Consider the following 9,697-nt stretch of genomic DNA (forward strand, 5'->3'; position numbering starts at 1 on the left):
GCCTAGTCGATCGATTCGCGTAAAAATGTCGTTAAAACCAATGGAGATACCATAACGAAATGTACTCATTGAGTACGTTAAGTTATTCACTCCGTATGCTCGGAACCTACGTCTCTATTTAAGAATGTGTGGAATCGTTTTATATTTGAAATATTTTGGACCTCACGAGGTAGTATCAGGTTAACGGGTTCCAAATATTCTAAATTAAAGTTTTATTCGCAACACTTCAATGGATATTTAAACGGGAATGAGCCTTCCGAAATATCAGAATAAAAGGGTAAATACTCCCTGTGTAGCAGGCCCGCACAAAAGCTCAACTCTTCTGCCAAAGTCAGTAGTGACTCAGTAGCACCGTCCGTCGTCAGAAATATAGCCGACGTGCCAAGAATTTCTGGAGCCATGTATCACAGTACCTACACGTAAAGACTAAGGTGATATCAATATCTGTTTGTATGTACATAAATACTCAAAAGACATAGATTTACTTAACTTAAAATTATTCATAAGCAGTTGATTATTATAATTATGAAGTGCTTTTGCAAATTCGTTACGATGCAAATTTTCAATAGGAATGGCGTATAACACATTTGGATCATCGCCGAGCAAAGTTTGTAACCTTTTCAATGTATCCATTTGCTCTGGTGTATACTTAGAACTCTTGGTGTGCAGCTTAATTTGGAAATGAGGTTCACCACACAGCGTTAAACGCTCGAAAATGTATGTGGACAAATAACGTGATATAGATACTGAAAGGTGTGCTAAAAATGCAGTGTTAGTAAAAACTAGTTGACTCGGTGGCTTTTCGCAAATAGCATCGAAAAGTGTTAAAAATAATTCTTGTTGATGGCGGGAAGAGCTTGGAACGTGGTTATCGTTTAGTGAAATTTCCTTCCCACCCACAACACATATATATTTGATAATGGATATGGGATCACACCCAAAGATATCTTTCAATTTCTGATGCATTTGCATTATATAAGGATGAGCAAACATGCTGCTATGTAATTCTGCAAATGGATCGCCACGATAGATACGTAGTACATCAAGAGTATCCGTTGCAATTTTGGCTGACACTTCTTCATACACAAAATCATGCGTATTATCTAATGATTTTTCTATAAAAATTTTATGCACAATGTAATTCAAATATGCGTTGTTCCAGAGAAGTAATCTTTGCCCTTTCACGCTCGGAGTATGAGCCTCGGCAGAAAGGCGTAGATTTATAGAGTTCATCAGTTTTGGGGTAGCCATATAAAATCTTATCTTCTTCTGGAATGTTGCAGACCTTATAACGTTTGTAGAATTCATTTGCTATAGCAGTACGTAATTGTTGTTTATATGTAATTTGATGTTGTGTAGGTTTAATCTCATATGCCTGAATATTTGATTCCATAGATTGAATTTGTAAATTCATAAAGAGACGCGCACATGCCTCATGCTGCAGCAGAAAATCCGTTGGTAAGGAAGATTTGGGAAATAGTGGTAGTATATTAGCACATCCTACATTTTTCAGCGTAAATTGTAAAGTCTCGCTCTAGTGAGGTGTTTGCTTACGATAACCAATACATATGACATACACCTCTGAATTGCCACGCTTCGAAGTAGCAGCCTTATAGACATACACTGCATCAAAGGCGCAATTAAGCAAGAAGAGTTTACAAACATTTGTCGATTCAAAAAGCGTAAACATTTTCACTACAAAGCAGCCACCTTCCGCCAATATAATTAAAGCAGCTGTGATATCGGCAAAATGTAGCGTTGCCACAACTTCCTCTTGACAATCTGGGGTATCAGCGCAGTCTATAGAACCATCCGCAGTAATTAGGTTAACATCGTTGCCTAAACGTTCTTTGCATTTCGCCTGCATTTGCTCAATATGTCCACGATCAATAATATTGCCAGTAAAATCATCATGCATTAGCCAATTATTAAAAGTGTGAAACATAAAGCGATCATTTGTAATCATGCCGCCAGTAGGATTGCCTTCATAATACGGATTGAACGCAGTGGAAAGCCAACGCCACTGAACCTCTTGCCGCTTATACGTTGAATACAAAAAATGATTTAAAGCCACAATAAAAGCTCCCGGCAATTCGTATAAATGCATTGACCCTTTACAAGCGGAAAGGCATGCAGGCATTCAAAGAATTTACACCAAGCTACAGTAACAAATTCAGCTTTGGCTTCATTTTTAAGTCGCCATGGAATTTCATGTGTGGGGTCTTGTCGTCCCGTATGTTGGCTCCATTCTTAAAGTGCATAGTCATTCAATTTACACTTGATATCATTCAATTTGATTTTCAGCCCCTGCAGTTATTCAAACTGATAAAATTCACCAAGCAAGTCTCTCGGTGGTGGTAATGTCCAACTGTTCTCATCTTCTGATAGTGAAATTTTTTTTCGAATACGCGATTTATTTCCTGTTGCTATTTAGTAATATGGGAATCCACACCGGGACTTGCAGCAGTTTGGTACAAAGGCCTACGCGGCACCAAACGTTCCATTGAGTAATCCATAACTGAGAGTTGGTGATTTGGTTCGATGTTTAAATTATAAGATTATTTAGTTAAATCTATTTTTTCTAAACAATTATATTGCTTCGAAAATCCGCTACGAACAATTAGGAAAAAGTTACGAAGTTATGTTTGGGAAACAAAAGTATTACGCTAGTTATTTTGTTGCACGACGGCGGCGACGCAATTATGTTTAATAGTTATCTGAAATGAAACAAAGAATAAGAAATTAGAATATTCATAAAATTATAAAAAAGGAACGATACGGGCATACTTATACTTACCCATCATGCGTTTTTCTTCATAATGAAAATTCATTCAAAATGTCTGTATACTCATTTCTATGAATGAATGACATTTTTGAATGAACGAAACAAGGTTTCCACTCGTCTGACTTTGCCCTTTTTGTATCTTAAGCGGTGAACACATTGTAGGCGTTACCATGGGACCATATTTCGGATCCGTGAGATCCGACAGCACGACAAGTCATACGACAAGTCATACGCGAGCTAGGTAGATGCACAACGCTCCCTACCAACAGCTATGGTTCGGACACAAAAAAAAAAAAAAAACAAACAACCAAAGGAGAAAAGAGGGAGGAAGGACAAAATAAAAGACACAAAAAAAAGCTTTGTCCATTCACCGTCCAAGGAAAAATATATTTTACAAAAGAGAAACGCACATTTTTACATTTTTAATTACAATTTATTTATTAAAAAAAATATATATATTTACACACTGAAAAAGCAGAGACCGACGTAATCCCGCTTAATGCGAGCTATGCTTTCGCTGGCGATGCAACCCCAGCGAGAAAGCCGAGGGATATCGCTTCCCGCAGCTGCACTTATAGGGTGCGAAACCCAGGTGGAGATTGAGGTGGGCCTTCAATGTGGTAAAGCAGCTGAGCGTGTGCCCAAACACTCGACACACAAATTCCTGGCCGCCCGCGGAGTCTGTGCGCACCCAAAGAACCCCCTCATAACCCCGATAAAAACGAGTGTACATCGAGTGTCCCTCGTCATAATACCGCACCGTCAATCTTATGCGATTGTAGTTCCGCGGCATATTCAAGAAAGTAATGCGCAGATTGGGACGAAGTTCGAACGATGCCCTGAAGCGAAAAGGAAAGAAAGTGGTATCATTATATTATGGAAGATGATCCCATAACCAAAAAAAAAGGCTTCCAAATTGGCAGCACCGCACAACTGTCTCACTCCAATGAGTTGAAGAGTTATCAGCTGACAGCTCTACAAATTGCCACACTCGATAGTATAGGCTATTCCCGCCAAGGTTCTGTTGAAATCAACAAACACCCCACAATTTGAGTTTTTCACACAACATGGGCCAAATCAACACAAAGAATGTTCCACGGCAGCGAATAAAGGCCTCTTTACATTCATCGCACCAAATTAAATGCATAACTTCGTCGGTCTCTACGCTCCGCTTAAACTCGCTTTATTCATCTATTTTAACATACTTTTTGTAATAAAACACCTCCGTTTCACCCAACCAACCTCACGGTCACTCGCTCTGGCACTTCAAAAGATGCCACACCTACTCCAACAAAAAAGGCAGTCGCCCCGAGAGCGACACGACACATTAGACGCTGGAACAGAGACCTCGGCCTCTTCGTCCGCCCAGAAAAACCTAAACAAAAAAATGCGAGTTTGGAACAGAGACTTCGACCTCTTCGTCCAACTAAACAAAATAATGCGAATCTGGAATGGAGACCTCGGCCTCTCTGTCCAGCAAAAGGAGAAAAAAAATTTTTCCAGTCTGGAACGGAGACCTCGGCCTCTTCGTCCAGCACTATTGACCTTCTACGTCATATCACTTTATGGATTCTCTATATATCCAAGAATTATGTATAATCAAAGACAAGAAATATTCACTTTCCTCCACTTCTAATGTTTATTTTCATCCTAGCTTAGGTGGCTTGCTGCGCAAGTCGGGCAGGACTCCCGGACAGCCGCGGCGCTGGCGAAATACGCGATTTAGGTTAAGTTAAGTTTTAATGCCAACGTTTTTCTCGTTGCTTTTCAGCTGTCGGAGATCGGTGGGGGTAAAAACGATGTTGCGTATCGCAAGGGGGCCGGCATGTTTAGGCAGGATTCCTAACTTTTCCGAATCTGATTGCGATCCCCCCAATGCAACTCTGCAAATCGGTACTCGATACTCGACTTAATTTATAACCACCCACACCATCACCGCCACATGCATGTGCATATATGGACATGCACGTGTATGTGTGCTTTTTGTCAGCACTCATGCATATGCATGTCGGGGTTGATGTGTGGGTGCCTTTCCCCTCCAGAATGGAGGATTTTGCGGGTCAACGGTTGTCGCTTGCTATAAAACCGCTCTCTTGGATTTCAACAGCCGAACAACACGCATCTGCCGCCAGCGATCTCTGCCGTTTTTCAACAATACTTTCAGGTAATATTGTAACCAACCAATTTATATAGTTATCCAATAAACCACATATATTATAACGAGAAATCTCGTATATTTGCTTATTTTCTATTCCATACACATATTCCCACTAAGATCGACCCCGATGCACCCACCTACCTCTCGAGCAGACGTACCCCGGCCGAACATAAGCCGATAAGTTATGGCTAAAGTGGAAAAAAGGACTGTATTGAGGCTTGTATGCTAAGTGGGATAAGTACAATTTCGTGGTGGCAACGGCGCGCACCCACGTAAATGTTAAGGAATGGCTAATGCAGATTTGCTACTGAATTGTCTAAGCCAATAGGTAATGGCTAGTGCAAAAATGGTGTCAGTGAGAAAAAAAAAATAAAACTATATGTACGCTTGTTATGGACTTTTTGGTAATTTAACCAAGGACTGTGAACTTTTGTATCACAAAATTAGATCAGTCAAAACTGATTTGTATATTGCCGCAAGTGAGAATAATAATTCTTCAATTTTTTAAATATTTGTGCAAGGAATAAGGCTATTGGCCACCCAAACAACAACAACAATATGTGTGTATGAAACTAAGTGCACTTTGTGCTATAGCAACAAACTAAATTGCGATCGTATTGCCCGTGTAAATAAGCGTGTTTTTTTTTTGTGGAAAAAATCTTTAGTTAACTTGACTTCTGCTCGTTAATAAAATTGCAGATTTTGCTTCAATACGCTTAACAAATTAAAATTTAATAATGTGAAAAATCTGCAAAAGTGAAAGTTGAAAATTGGGGAAAAGACGGTGTTTGAGGTTATGTTAACCTTTAGCGCAGTGCTGTGCTACCTTGAGCTGTGTCCGGACAATCTTACCGCGGGTGGAGGATTGTACCAGATAGTCACAAGGCGTGATACACAAACTTTAAATAACTGCGTTGAGCGCCCCCTTTTTTTCAACTAAATATGAATTTTCCACTTAACAAAAAATCACTTGCACTGTTTAATATAAAGAATCACGTTATATTTTATAATTTTATTTTGAAATTTTATTAAGAGTGAAATTAAAGAAACCCTACCTAGCACGGAATATTTTCAACAACGTACCTTTATTAATTCGTTGATCCGGAGTAATCGAATGTGATTTAAATTTTGTTGTTGGATGTTTCCAAAAGGTACCACCAAAAGTGTATCAGTTGTTGTATATTGGCTGTTGTTGTTGTTTTGAATATAAAATCGCTGGTATCACCAAGAAAGTTGTATCACCATTGACAATTGCTGATATTTGATGTTGAAATTATTGGTTTTTCCTGTGTATTCTCACGAGTTTGGTATGCTTCCTTGCTTTAATGCGTGAACGTGGGATAACGTGTACTTTCGCTGGCTGCTGGTTTCAAAGAGGACGATACTCTTTGCTACATGAGCCGATGAACCCACGATACAGCTCCTTCGTTGGGTTTCCCGGCAACAAAGTTCCTGTACCGCGGGTTCACAGCGGTAAAAATCTAAGATACATACGTACTACCACTCACACAAGCCTGTGTATAGTGATCACAAGAATATGTGGGTGGTAGTAACGAAGGAAAATAACCAAAGAAAGTTATGTTACGAGGGGGGAGATATATTTAGGCCTGTGGCCTAAACAGTACCCCTTTGGAGCGTATATCTATTGTAAATATCTAGGTGTTCTTTTTGATCCGAAACTGAGTTTCAACATGCATATTTCTTCTATTGCCAACAAAGCGTTGGGAGTACTTGGGTTCGTTAAAAGATGGGCTAAAGAGTTCGATGATCCGTATCTCACTAAGGTTTTTTACACATCGCTGGTCCGTCCAATAATCGAGTATTGCTCATGCGTTGGCGCCCTGTTCCTCAAAATCATATAAAGCGTCTTGAGTCAGTTCAAAAGCAATTTTTGATATTCGCATTACGTGGCCTTAATTGGGACTCAAGTCTCCACCTTCCACCATACAGAAATAGACTTCTTCTTATTAGCTTACCCACTCTGGAAAACCGGAGAATATTCCTGGGGGTATTGCTCATCCATAAGCTCATTATTGGAGAAATTGATTCTGCTGACCTTCTCAGCCGATTGCTTTTTGCAGTTCCTACTAGGGTTTCCAGACACTACGTTCCTTTTTGTTTACCCCTTTGTTGTCCAAACTTTGCTAAAAATAATCCTCTGCTTATCTGGTGCTCGCACTATAATGACTTGTATAGCTGTATCAGTCTTGAATGTACTTTTGCCACTATACGTAATGCAATACTCGCCTATCTAAACTAAAATATACAAGTTAATTCATTTTTTAAAAGCTGTAACTATTATTTCTTCCGTAGAAAACAGGGACGATATCGTATAAGGGTGACTTGGATACATCGATACTTCAACCGGTTCGCGCGTTCCCCTTACTGGGAATCCGGCTCCTTTATGAACACGTCGCGTCAGCCCCCTTATGGGCACCAAGCTCCTTTCTGAGCACCTCGCATAAGTTCACTTCTGTGCTCCTCACGTTGACCCGCCACTGGAGACACTTATATTAATCTTATATATACTATATATATATTATACTTTAAATTTTAAGCAGCCGACCGCTTTGTTTTTGAGTCGACTATAATTTTAAATAAATAAAATATACTATATATACCACCGATCCCTATGATTTTTTCAGACAACAATATACGCTATATACGTAAGCATTCATTGAAATTTGAAGCCTCTAGCTCTTAAAATGGGGCAGTAATTACGAAAAGTTTCTTATCTGAACAATCGGTTGTGGGGGATAATTACTATATATAGACCGATCTCATCCATTTTTTCAGACAAAAATATGTGCAATATACGAAAGCATATGGTGATGTTTGAAGCTTCAATCTGATAAACTGAGGAAGATATGACAAAAACCTCTTTTTCTGAAAAATCGGTTGTATGGAGGATATATGCTATAGTGGTCCGATCCGGCCAGTTCCTCCAAATGTCTAATCGGACACCTAAATACACCCGCTCACCAAATTTTATCAAGATATCTCAAAAATTGAGGGACTAGTTTGCATACAAACAGACAGACGGACAGACGGACATGGCTAAATCAACTCAGCTCTTCATCCTGATTATTTCGGTATACTTAATGGTAGGTCTATCTATTTGCCTTTAAGGACTTACAATTTTGAGATTCGTGCCAAAATTAATATACCATTTCTTTTACATGAAAGGTATAAAAAATAGGTAGGTACTTTGGGTGAGGATGCAAAGTTTCACGGTTTTAGTGGTCTGCATGTAAAAAATATGACCTCGAATCATATATTTCAACAATATATGACGTAAGCGTTAAGTATTTGATGAAATTTGGTGAAATTTGAAGCTTCTAGCCGTAAAAAGGGGGCTAAAATCACAGTTTATATGGGGTATATAATATATATACCACCGATCTCTATAATTTTTTCAGACAACAATATATGCTATATACGTATGCATTTGGTGAAATTTGTAGCTTCTAATTAAAATGAGCAGAAAGTGTGAAAAGTGTCGTATCTGAACAATCTGTTGTATGAGATATATACTATATATACCTCCGATCTCTATGATTTTTTCAGACAACAATATATGTTTATACGTAGGCATTTGGTGAAATTTGAAGCTTCTAGCTGTTAAAATGGGGCTGAAATTACGAAAATATATACATTTACTCTATATATATACTATATATACCACCATATACATATATACTATATATACCACCGATCTATATAATTTTTTCAGACAAGAATATATGCTATACACGTAAGAATTTGGTGAAATTTGAAGCCTCTAACTGTTAAAATGGGGCTGAAATTGCAAAAAAAAAAATATATATACTATATATTCCATAATATATATATTATACTAGAAGACCCGGCAGACGTTGTTCTGCCCTAAATTTAGCCTATCTACATACATTTTAATAAGCTTTTTCCGTCTAACTCTGCCCTCCCCCCTCTTTACTTTTTCCCAATCCTTTTATTTACTCCTCCGTCCGTCTTTTTCGCTTCATCTATCTCCATCTTCGTCTCATTCTATCGCTTTCTCAATCTCCTTCTCTCTTTTCTCTTCTCTCAATTTCTTCTCATTATTCTGCATCCCTTATTGCCTGTCCCAGAGGGTGTGTACTCACGTACATTAGTTCGTATGGGAAAACTCTTAGTCTTCGCAATTTTTTTTTTCTTCGCACCTTATAATTTTTTTTTACAAATTTAAAATTTGAGAATTTTTTTTATGGCCATCACTGTCGCTAAAACTCCACTCAAAATAAACACACCTACACGATCTGTTGATGGCTGAACATAGCACCATATGATTTTCAATGAATAACCTAAGAGGATATCGATAACTTGCATACGCATGTTCTTGGGTTAATCGCACTTCCGCGAAAAATAACTCGTTTTTTCAACCAAGTATCACTATTTAAAGTAAAAAAAAAATCGTCTTTGAGTTCGTTTTATGAATCCTCCTATACTTTCTTATGCAACATCTTTCGAAAAATTTCCATAATTTTCCAAACGCAAGAAGACGCAGAAAGTGCTGGCTTATTGGTGGGACTACCACGTGGCAGCCACCATTTTCATATGTCCCCTGACCAATGGATCTGGAAATACAAAGGCAATGAAATGTTGGACCTATAGATCTTCATAAAGATAAGCAAAATTTTAATATTTTATAATAGATTTGCTTAAATTTTTTTTTTACTATTGTTCCATTTTCTTGTACCATGAGGTAAAAGTGTAGCATTATACGTCACACCCAC

General features: G+C 38.3%; 1 pseudogene; it reads right to left on the bottom strand.

Moving 5' to 3' along the window:
* Nucleotides 1-426: 426 nt before the first annotated feature.
* Nucleotides 427-2,516, bottom strand: LOC137234933 (cap-specific mRNA (nucleoside-2'-O-)-methyltransferase 2-like; annotated as a pseudogene).
* Nucleotides 2,517-9,697: the final 7,181 nt, after the last annotated feature.

Source organism: Eurosta solidaginis, chromosome X (assembly GCF_040869045.1).
Source record: "Eurosta solidaginis isolate ZX-2024a chromosome X, ASM4086904v1, whole genome shotgun sequence".
In the NCBI taxonomy this organism is placed as follows: domain Eukaryota; kingdom Metazoa; phylum Arthropoda; class Insecta; order Diptera; family Tephritidae; genus Eurosta; species Eurosta solidaginis.